Below are 10,842 nucleotides of genomic sequence, written 5' to 3'. Positions count from 1 at the left end.
GAGAAAGTTCCCCGCGTCATAATTTTTAATGTACCCATTGAGACGACAGAAGAGCAGCTCAAGGAGGCAATCATAAACAATACCAAGGAGGCGTCTGGCCTTGCATCTGAGGGTTACGCTGGAACCAAACTGAGCCACAAGGCGGGACCGAAGACCGAACGTTGTCATATGATAATGTCGATCCCGGGAAAGGCTCGAGAGGCGCTGCTTAATGATAGCAGACTTTTCATGGGGTGGAATTCGTTCCCTGTGCGTGATTTTTGCGGAGTTGTCAAGTGTGCAAAGTGCCACTTATACGGACACATGGCGAAGGGTTGCAACGCTAAGGTTACAACGTGTGGCCACTGCACTAGAGAAGGGCATGACAGAGCAGACTGCCCACCGCTGACGAACCGGGCAAGTGCCCTGCGTGCACGCGCTACAAGAAGCCGAACGGCCACTTGGCCACCGATCCCGACTGTCCCGCGCGCCTACACGCTATTGAGGAGGAAAGAAGCCGCACTGATTACTGTCCGCAATGATCTCCTTCGCTCAGATCAACGTAGGCAGAGGTCGAGCCACATCTGCCGAGCTGCTTGAGGTTGCTCGAGATCAGAATACGGACATAATTATGATACAAGAGCCATACGCCTTTGGTCCCAATCGGGGCCTAAGCGGTGGCCGTATCATACAAGCTACCCCGAAATCTCTAGCTTACATATTTGTAATTGACACCGCACTGACTGTGTTGCATCTCTCGCATCTATCCAATGAGCTCTTCGCGGTGGCGGAGATTGCTAATAACAGGGGGCTCTCCATTGTAGTTATATCTGCGTATTTTCAGTACAGTTCTTCTACACTGTATTGCACAACACAACTGGAGAAAATCTTATATGCTTGCAGAGGCAAGCAGATAATTGTTGGGGCGGCCTTTAACGTCCAGTCCTTGCTCTGGGCCCCCTCTGGGCCCAGACGTAACAAGGACAGTCCTGAGCCACTCGAAGAGCTCTTAGCCGCCTTTGATTTGACGGTGCTAAATGACCCTGACGGGCCGGCCACTTTCTCCACCAGAAATGGTGAGTCACATATTGATGTCACTCTGACATCCAATGGCGTTGCCAGACGTGCCGTGGACTGGCAGGTCCACACGGACGCGGTGGCTAGCGATCACCGTTTGATCACATTTTTGTTCAGAGTTGCGGGAGATGCGGCCCCATTGAGCCAAACCGAGGTACTACTTCCCAGGCGCTTTCGGACGAGCGGTGTCAATTGGGATGCTTTTGACGTCAAAATTGGTGGACTGGCCTCTGCCATGTCGGCTGACGATCTCCATCAAAGAGCCAATGACTTGACTGCGTTCATTACTCAAACTGCGGAGTCCACGCTGGGTAGGACCTCTCTGAGGCCACCCAACCTTGCGCCATGGTGGATACCAAAATTGACGTCTTTGAGAAGGACCATGAGACTTGCCTAAAGAAAATTGCAAAGAGCTAGAAGATCTCAGAACGACTTACCCAGAAATGACGAACCTACGGAGATTGCTTATAAATCCGCAAGGGCAAAATTCAAAAAAGAGTTAAATAAAGCCAAGAAAAAGCACTGGCGGGATTTTGTTTCTGAAATGGGGGGCTATAATCCGTGGGGACTGCCTTTCCGCGTGATAAAGCTGGGCTCAAGGCCTGGTAAAGTCATGGTGGCTATGCGGTGCCCCGATGGCACCTTTGCGATGGACAGCGCAGAGTCTGCATCCATACTGTTGGAAGCTCTAATTCCACAGGAGATACCTACGGCACATGAAGATTACAGAACCTGTCAACTAAGACTATCTGCAATCTTGCCGTTGGAGACTCACCATTCTCCTGAGCTTACCCAGTCGGAGGTGGGATTAATTGTTTATGGCCTCTGGGCGGGCAAAGCCCCCAGACCTGATGGGATCAGCAATGTGATTGCCAGAAGGGCGTGGCTTCGAGCACCTCATGAGATAGTCGGGCTGTATGCTGACTGCATGAGCAGGGGCATCTTCCCGGACTGTTGGAAGAAGGGTCTCCTTAGGCATAGTGCCCATAGAACGCGTCGAGCGGGCGAAGTCGGCGGATGAAGCGTTTATTCATAACCATAATCACACGTCTCTTGCCGCGCATTACCCTTCACCTATGTAATAAGCGGCCCAAGCAGCACAAAATAATTATTATTACAGCGTCTCTCATAACAAAGCAATAAAATTATTATATTATTTCGGGGCTTGTAATTAATATTCACGACGACATTATTCAACCAGCGAAATATAGGACATGCAATAAAATTAAACAATGAGTTCTCTGTTATTATATAATGACTTATCGCCCGTCGATCGACGACGCCGTCCAGAGCGTGATTTTGCTCGCTGTGTTCAATGAATGGACTCCATTGTATTTTCTTTCATTCGTATCGCCGAGAAGCGGTGATTTGCGAAAAAACGATGATTCATGCGGCGGGCGCGTATAATGCGTCGTCAAATCCAGTGGGCGCTGGCGTATTTGATTACGTTGTATTTTCGTTGATTTACGCGCCACTTGTGAAATTTTGCGCGAGAGCCACACTTGCTGCGTTAAGTGGGTTTTACGCCTAGGATTATACCTAAGATGAGCACACGACCACCGCATGACCCAAAAGCGTACCGTCCAATCACTCTTCTGCCAGTGCTGGGTAAGATATTGGAGCGGTTAATCAGCAGAAGGTTGGAGGACCACCTTGAGAGAATCTACCTTATCTCGGATAGGCAACTTGGCTTCAGACCCGGCAAGTCTACTGAGGACGCTATCAGATTTGCACAGAAATTTGTTGAGGACTCAGAAGGAGTCACTGTGGCAGGCTTCTTTTTGGACATAGCGGTGCCTTCGACACCGCATGGTGGCCATTAATTCTATCTAAGCTTCGGCTCCGACAGATCCCGGGGGACCTCTTTGCCCAAGTGCAAAGCTATTTTAATAAAAGGGAAGTTATATACGACTCTAGCACTGAATTGATTTACAGGGAGACCACCATGGGGTGTCCCCAGGGTTCCGTGCTTGGCCCCTTGCTATGGAATATACTTTTTCTAATATAATTTAATATGTAGTGATAAACCACCACACTTCAGGTCTAGCTCAGTTTCAGTTGTTTTTGAAGGTGGGTATCATAATTTTTGGTTAGTAATTAGTAAACTGTCACTTTTATCTTTAGTATGGTTTTTAGGATTTGGGGTGGACAAAGTAATACACCGGAATTTGTTTTATAAACGGCAGGGTATATTTAAGTGGATGTTATATAATTGTTACGTTTTTTTATAATTTGTTTTACGGAGGACAAGATTTGTGCGTTTCTTGTTTGGCTGTTTTCCGAACACTGCCGCCATCTTGTCTTCCGCTTTCAACGGTTTTTTTTCAATGCGACGTTGCAATATCTCCAACGGTCAAAATTATGGCATTGTTGCCAGCAGATATTCAACATTATTTAATTATTTTCTAACAACTCTTTTTCTTCTCCTTGCACTATCTAACATTCCTCCCTCTCAGTCACAATACAAGTTATTTTTCCCATTCATTCTTTATACATGGTATTACAATTTATTGTCAGTTTTTTTTTCTATACATTCTACTGACATGTTTCATACATTATTGTTAGCGACAGTTGGTCACTTTTTATACTGTTTAAGTGGCGAAGCCCAATTGCATTCGTCGTCTCGCATACTTTCTTACTTATTCACACCTGGTCTTCCATGAACCGTGTCCTCAGTCTCAAAGACACGGGTCGTGGGACTTATTTCTGGAAAGAAACGTCCCTCTGGGTGGTCAAGGGTGCGGCTCGGTGCAGTTTATTTGACTACGAGGCAAAGGGCGTATTCAGGCCACTCTACACCCCTAAAAGGTACTCCAGGTATAAGACCCGAAGTCCGAGGTCGTGACAGTAGTATGAATGTAGTATGTAGTATGAGTATAATTTTACGATGTTTTGACGTTACCTCTGCCACCGGGCTGCGCGCTCGTTGCGTACGCTGACGACCTTCTTTTACTAGTTGGCTCGTCGAGCCGTCCGACACTCCAGCGCGTAGCTAAGGACACATTATCGAGAATCTTTAACTGGGGTAAGCTTAATAAGCTTGCATTTGCACCTGGCAAAACGGAAGCTATCCTCCTCAAGGGCAGCTCAAGGACAAACATAAATAAGCGATCACCCGCAGTGCGCTTCGGCGACTCTGCTATAAGGTTTTTTCGAGAGGTGACCTACTTGGGGGTCGTTCTGGACGAGAAGCAGACCTTTTTGAAGCATGCTAAAGTAATTGTGGCTAAGGCCAACTCAGCCTATCAGAAGGTTGTTCTCCTGGCGGGCAACAATTGGGTCCTAAAGCCTCGGGCCCTGAGAATCGCCTACGAGGCTATATTCATGGGCATTGCTGGCTATGCTTCCAGCGTGTGGCACACCAAAGCCTCGCTGACAATTGTGAAGAGGGCTCTGCTTAGCGGACAGAGTGCTGCTCTGATTGACCTTACTAAGGCCTATAGGACCACATCTTCGGATGCCCTGGCGGTCCTTGCGGGAGTCTTTCCCCTCGACTTGCACGTTCAAATTAGAGGATCGATCACTCTCCTTATGAGGAGGATCAATACAACTCTCGCCGGTGTCCCTCTGACACCGCGATCGAGAGTGGAGGGCGTGAGCTACAGAAAGACTGTATCTGAGCTGGTCTACAAGACCGCATATGCGGCATGGCAGGCGAGATGGGTGGCCTCCTCTAAGGGCCGCCAGACTTTTCTATACTTTCCAGTGATGTCTCGGTGAGACACATGGCGAGGAGACTGGTGCCGACCCACTGGACTAGTCAATTCATGACTGGCCATGGAAACTTTGCGGCCAAACTGCAGGGATTTGGTTTGGCAGGACATGGGTCGGGTTACTCATGTGGACACGACCAGCAGAACACAGAGCACGTCCTGTGGGACTGTCCACTTATGGGCCCTGAACGAGCGGAGTTGTTTTCCCGGGTCCGACCCCATTCGGGCCCAATAGGACACGCGGACATGGTGGCAACCGAGGCCAATTTTGCGGCCTTTACTGAATTCGCCAGAGCGTACGGAGAGCGGGACACTCTCGACTTCCCTTGCGACTCTTCAAATTAAAGTCACTCTGATAGTTGCCATATAAATTAACATCATGCATTCGCACTTCGGTGCAAGGTTGCATCACCAAGTCCCGTGCGGCTCTGCTCGGGACAAAATGAGGGCTTAAATCCTTTGATCTGGCACACGTAAGGGTTATGTTAGCCGGCCGCGTATGACGTGGCTGCATATACATAACGGGAGCGGAGGTGGAAATTTACACACCAGTCCCGAACTTACTTCGATTTGAATTCCTCTGGGATTGCCCGCTTATGGAACTCGAACGAGCGGAGCTGTTTGCCAGGGTCCGTCCTCACACGGGCCCAATTGGACATGGAGATCTGATAGCAACCGAGGCCAACTTTGCGGCATTCGAGAAATTTGCAGCATCGTATGGGGAGCGGGATAGTCCCGACTCCTCTGTAGACTCATCCATTTCAATTCGTGACACTCAGTATGCGGGTACACAGGGCGCTTAACGTCAGCGGACAGCAGAGCCAGTCCAAAAACAAAAGAAATCTTTCTTAACTTCTTTCTTAACTCTTCTTTAAGCACTACGGTGCATGGTTGCAGAATCAGTCCCGTGCGGCTCCGTCTTGGGACGGAATGAGCACTTAAATCACTTCTTTCAGACATGTTGAATGCGTCATAGTAACCGGCCGTGCATATCCACGGCTGTGCATATATGACGAGTGGTGGTGGGAACATTTTTTTTAGTCCCGAACTTACTTCGATTAGAATCCAGCCGACATGAGACATGTCATCCGACATGCCGCACATGAGAACCAATGCTATATAATGTTCAGGATTGTCTTATTTGGTAGGTATAATATTGTACTTACATTATTTATTATTTTATTTTTTATTCATAATATTTTCGTTTATATTCGTATTTATATTCGTTTGTCCATCAAGTGGTAATATTGTTTAAATTTTATAAATGCATTTAGTATTATTAATCAAATGTATTGTGTTATTAAATATTGATTAATCATAAATATTTGTTTGGTGATATTATATTGAAATGTTATTTAAATTGCTTCATATTTTGTTTTATGTTAATAATTTAGAATATTTTCTTTAGTGTCGTCTGTTGCAGTCTGAATCATTAATTCTTATCCAATTTCATTAATTTTAATTTAATTGTTATTGACCAAGTATTATTATACTTATAATATTTACATATTTATACAAAAGACAAAAGGTAAGAAAATGAAAGAATATTCACATTCACATTCAGCGTGTAAATGCAAGCTTACTAATAAAAATGACGAGAACATGAAAATATATAAAATAAAATAATAATATCTCTCTCTCAGTAAGTTATCCGCCACCCAAAAACCAGACAAGTGTCCAATTAGCGAATGCGGCGGATTATAGTGCATACATACAAAATATAGTCAAAATTATAACAGGTATTTCATAAAATTAGTTTTTTTAGGAATTTTGTACTAGTAAAGTCCCGGTAGGTAATTTTAACGTAGGTAGGTAACGTTTTTTATGTTAATTTCCTTTAAAGTTTTCCTCTTCTCTACTTATTGCATCCATCAAAATTCCAGCTGACATCAACGTTACCTGTAAGGTGTGCGCGTGTGCTCGCGCACACCTACCAAAATGTGTCCGCACGCATGTTTTCATCACCCGCACAGTCCTCACACAAAAATATTGTGAAAGAAAGTTTCCTTTGCCAGATTTTAATAATAACTACAGGTGTGTTCAGTGTACGTAACAAACAATAAAATTCAAGTGAACAATACGATTGCTTGCACAATTACATATAGGTATAGTACAAATTATACTTATTAACTATAGAAAACTTATCCCCTAAAAATGTCAAAAAGGAGTGGATGTGATATTTCGAATGCGATCATTAAGAAGAAATCCTGCGATAAATTTAAATTGGAATGGCTCTCTGAAATCGTCGAAACAGAAATGCCATCTTCAATGCTTTCGCAAAAAGTAAGAACTGGTGATAATTGTTTATTCGGAAACAGATGATTCTGTCAAATGCATCATAATATGCTCCGCACCAAATATGCGAGGAAAATTCACGTCTGGAAATAAGTGGATTGAATGGAGGTTGTATCTTTTGAAAAGGCATTTAAGTCAAAAAGTACACCGGGATGATATTACGAAATTGAAAATTTTAGTTTGAAAAGAGGTGGACTTTTTAAAATAATGACGGAAACACCCGAAGAACGAAAGGAGAGGATTGAGATCGCTGAGCGCAAAAATCTGATTGCGATCTACTCAAGTCAAGTGTTAAAGTGTTAATTGATATTGTACTATTGGGTATAAAAATAAATGCTTCTATGCTTTCTGTACAAGATATTCATAATCATGTATCTAAATACACAGATATTCCCGAAAGCTGGCGAAGTAAAAGTTATGCGTTCAAATTTGTCGAATGCATTAATGCAAGTCTCGGTTTCATACATTAATTTTATTGTTGATGAAGGTATGGATATATCTGTGCAAAAATGCTAATTTTGTACGTTAATTACGAAATTAATAAAAACCTTAAATATATAAGTTTTAATGAAAAATAATTGTATGTGTGTGTGAGGGGGGGGGGGTGAAAGTTTACCGCACCGGGTGACGAGCGACACTGCTCAGATGTGTTGATGATCCGCACACACAATAGTAAAATTAGAGGAACGTTGGCTGACATGGCACGCGGCGGACTACTGAATTTGATATACGAATACCGGCGAATTATAGAGATTGATTTTGTGCTTTCAACTAGTAAAAATAACGGCGGATTATAGTAGTTGTCGGATAATCGAGCGGCGGATTAGTGAGAGAGTACTGTACCTGCATTGATATTTTATTTCATAATGAGTGATGATTGTTATGTAAACTGTCATCCACTAATTTTATATTAATTAATTTTAGTATTTTGTAAATTAAAAAGTTGTCAAAATGAAGGTTGTAACTAACAAAATAAGAAAACATTTTGGTGCGAATTATTTGAAGATTCATTTTTTAGGGATATCTGTATCGGAAAGATATAGCTAGGTACTTAAATATTTAGGTATCTCCATCATGTTAACATAATATACGTATGTACCAAAGAGATTGAAGAATAGATACCTACCTACTATTTGTTCTTCTTTTCATGGCGCTACGGCTACACTTCTTATACTTATCAAATATTGGAAATTGAACAATGTCAGCTAGCACAATGCTCCGCAACCGGTGTGCCGCGAGACGATGCTAGGTGTGCGCGGAGCATTGCTTCAAAAAAAAAAAATACAAATAATTTTGTATATTATACAATACTTACTTAATAGCCAAATTTGCGTACATGGCTGGTAATAAATACATTTTAGCACCTGCGTGAACTTAATACAACATTACAAGGTCAGAATAAAAATATATTGACGTGATCTGATAAATTATTAGAAGGATTTAAGACAAGGATCTCTACAAATGTACTAAAGGACCTACCAGACCACCAATGAAAACAAGCAAAACATTTTGGATCCGTCTCAAAAACATTTAACTTTGTTTCAAAAGAAATTTCACCATTACTTTCATACAATCAATACGACTGGATTCGAAGCCCTTTTGCAACCAATGGCAAAGATTCTATAGAAGCGCTGATGCTATTTTCTCGATTTCGGTTAATAAAGAATATCCTCGTATTTCTGACAAGGCTACCACACTAAGTAAGTAATGCTAAAAACTTTTACGTTCATTGAAACAAGCTCAGGTATCACATTAATTAGTTATTTTATTGATAATACAAATACATGGAAATATGTACATTTGGTTCTTCGTCGTGTGTTATGTATATTTAATTATTTATCAAATAAATATGTAATGTAATTTTGGTGCATGTCCCTCACAAGGTGGGGGCTCTAGCCTGGGGGCCCAAACTTAGGGGGGGGGGGCGGCGTGGCAGGTCAAGCAGATAAGTGAGATAAACACAAATTATAAATTTGCTCTTATAACAAAAACAGGCGCTGTTTTATAAATACAAAAAATCACTAAACGTAGAATCAATACGATTAATTTTACCTCGAACATCATTTGAAAAACTGTCTTTAACCTTAGCGATAGGTAGGAGGGGCGCCGAAGATTCTGGCCTGGGGTCCATGTTTTGGTGTATAAATTGTTTTACGTGTGGTGTGCCGCGGAATTCTGGGAAGACCTTTAGTGTGCCCTGGGTGAGAAAAGGTTTCGGAGCACTGAGCTAGCAGACGATCGAGAAAATCGAGGGAATGGAACGATTCGGCGCCGCAGAGATGAATTACATGAGAAATCAAGCATAGTATGTACCTATACATTCTCAACTTTTTGAGTCTGACGCCTGCTTTCACGACCATCTAAGTGTTTTGGAGGCTATCGGCTACGTACTTATATCCATGTAAAATCAGTCAAAACACACTCGAGTGCATGGCGACCGCTCATGACTCTTGTTCCAGTCATAAAAAATACTGATGTTCATGGCCCCCACATCCTGAAACGGGCACCAGGCAAGGATCTTTGGCGCCCCCCCCTATGAATGTAAATAAAAAATATATAAAGAGATAAAATTCAGTGTATTTTAGCGATTTTTAATACATCGAATTATGGAGTATCAACACTGAACCCCTGAAATCAATGTCAATTTCAATGTACCCACACCAAATCGTTATAAATATACCCTAGAATTGGATAGAACTAGTTTCATTGAAAATCATAATGCTTTTTCTCTGTGATTTCAAGTGATAGCCATCATTACAACGAGATAGTCGATGCTGAGTCGCCGAGTCGAAATGACGGTAGGTAATGCGGGGGAAAATAATAAATTATTGTATAAAATATTATATACATAGGTAATAGTCACTCACCAGTCACCGTACACAATCAAATTCAATAGGTAGTGTTATTCATATACCTAAACCTAAACAGATATTGCTGTCCTCCAGAGTAAAACAAGCAACCGGTTCCGTAAAATGACGTAGGTACCTAAATACAATCATATTTTTATAGGTGAAATCGAAATGATAAATTTAATATAATATATTAAAACAAGGAGAATAAAAGTTTATGAAAACATACCTATCTATCATGAATTAATAACTACTAGATGATGTGATTTTTCGACTTTTCTCGATTCTCGAGATCGGTTTATTGATTTCGAGCGATTTTTTTATTTAATGTTATTACTTACTTAACAAATTTTTGTGAATTTGTGAATCTTTGGAGAAAAAATTCCATCTTCAAATAATTTAACAAATTCCGTCCAAAATAAAATAGATAACTTTTTATATTTTAAGCTCTTCCGGGAAAGTGTTCACCGGTAAATTACTCTTTGATGCTAGATCCTTGCAAGAAAAAGGCTAAGTTGACAAAGCTAGTTGCGTTTTTTTTTTATAAATATCCTTGGTAAAAAATCTCGAATCTTTGAGATTCGAATTGATAATTTCTCGAGAAATGATAATATCGATTTTTCAGAGCGAAAACTATCGAGAAACACGTAGTACCTATCAACCTTTCACATTATTATTTATCAAGAATTATTCTCGAAACGATAAACCTCGATCACAAACTTTAATTACTTACAAACGCCGAACAATGAACGCCGAATCCTTTGAAAATATACAATATTATCATATTTTTCACACTTTTCATTAGGTATGTAGGTACTTTGCATATAAACAGTAAAAATAAAATAAAAATATATACCTACATATTATTATTAGTAGATTGTACAATAAAGAAATTCAATTGTTATTTACCGACGACCACTGAATTTACC

The sequence above is a fragment of the Rhyacophila brunnea genome, unplaced genomic scaffold (genome assembly GCF_057557595.1).
Source record: "Rhyacophila brunnea isolate RB1 unplaced genomic scaffold, BYU_Rbru_1.0 scaffold_19, whole genome shotgun sequence".
NCBI classification, from domain to species: domain Eukaryota; kingdom Metazoa; phylum Arthropoda; class Insecta; order Trichoptera; family Rhyacophilidae; genus Rhyacophila; species Rhyacophila brunnea.
This window is presented reverse-complemented; position numbering follows the sequence as displayed.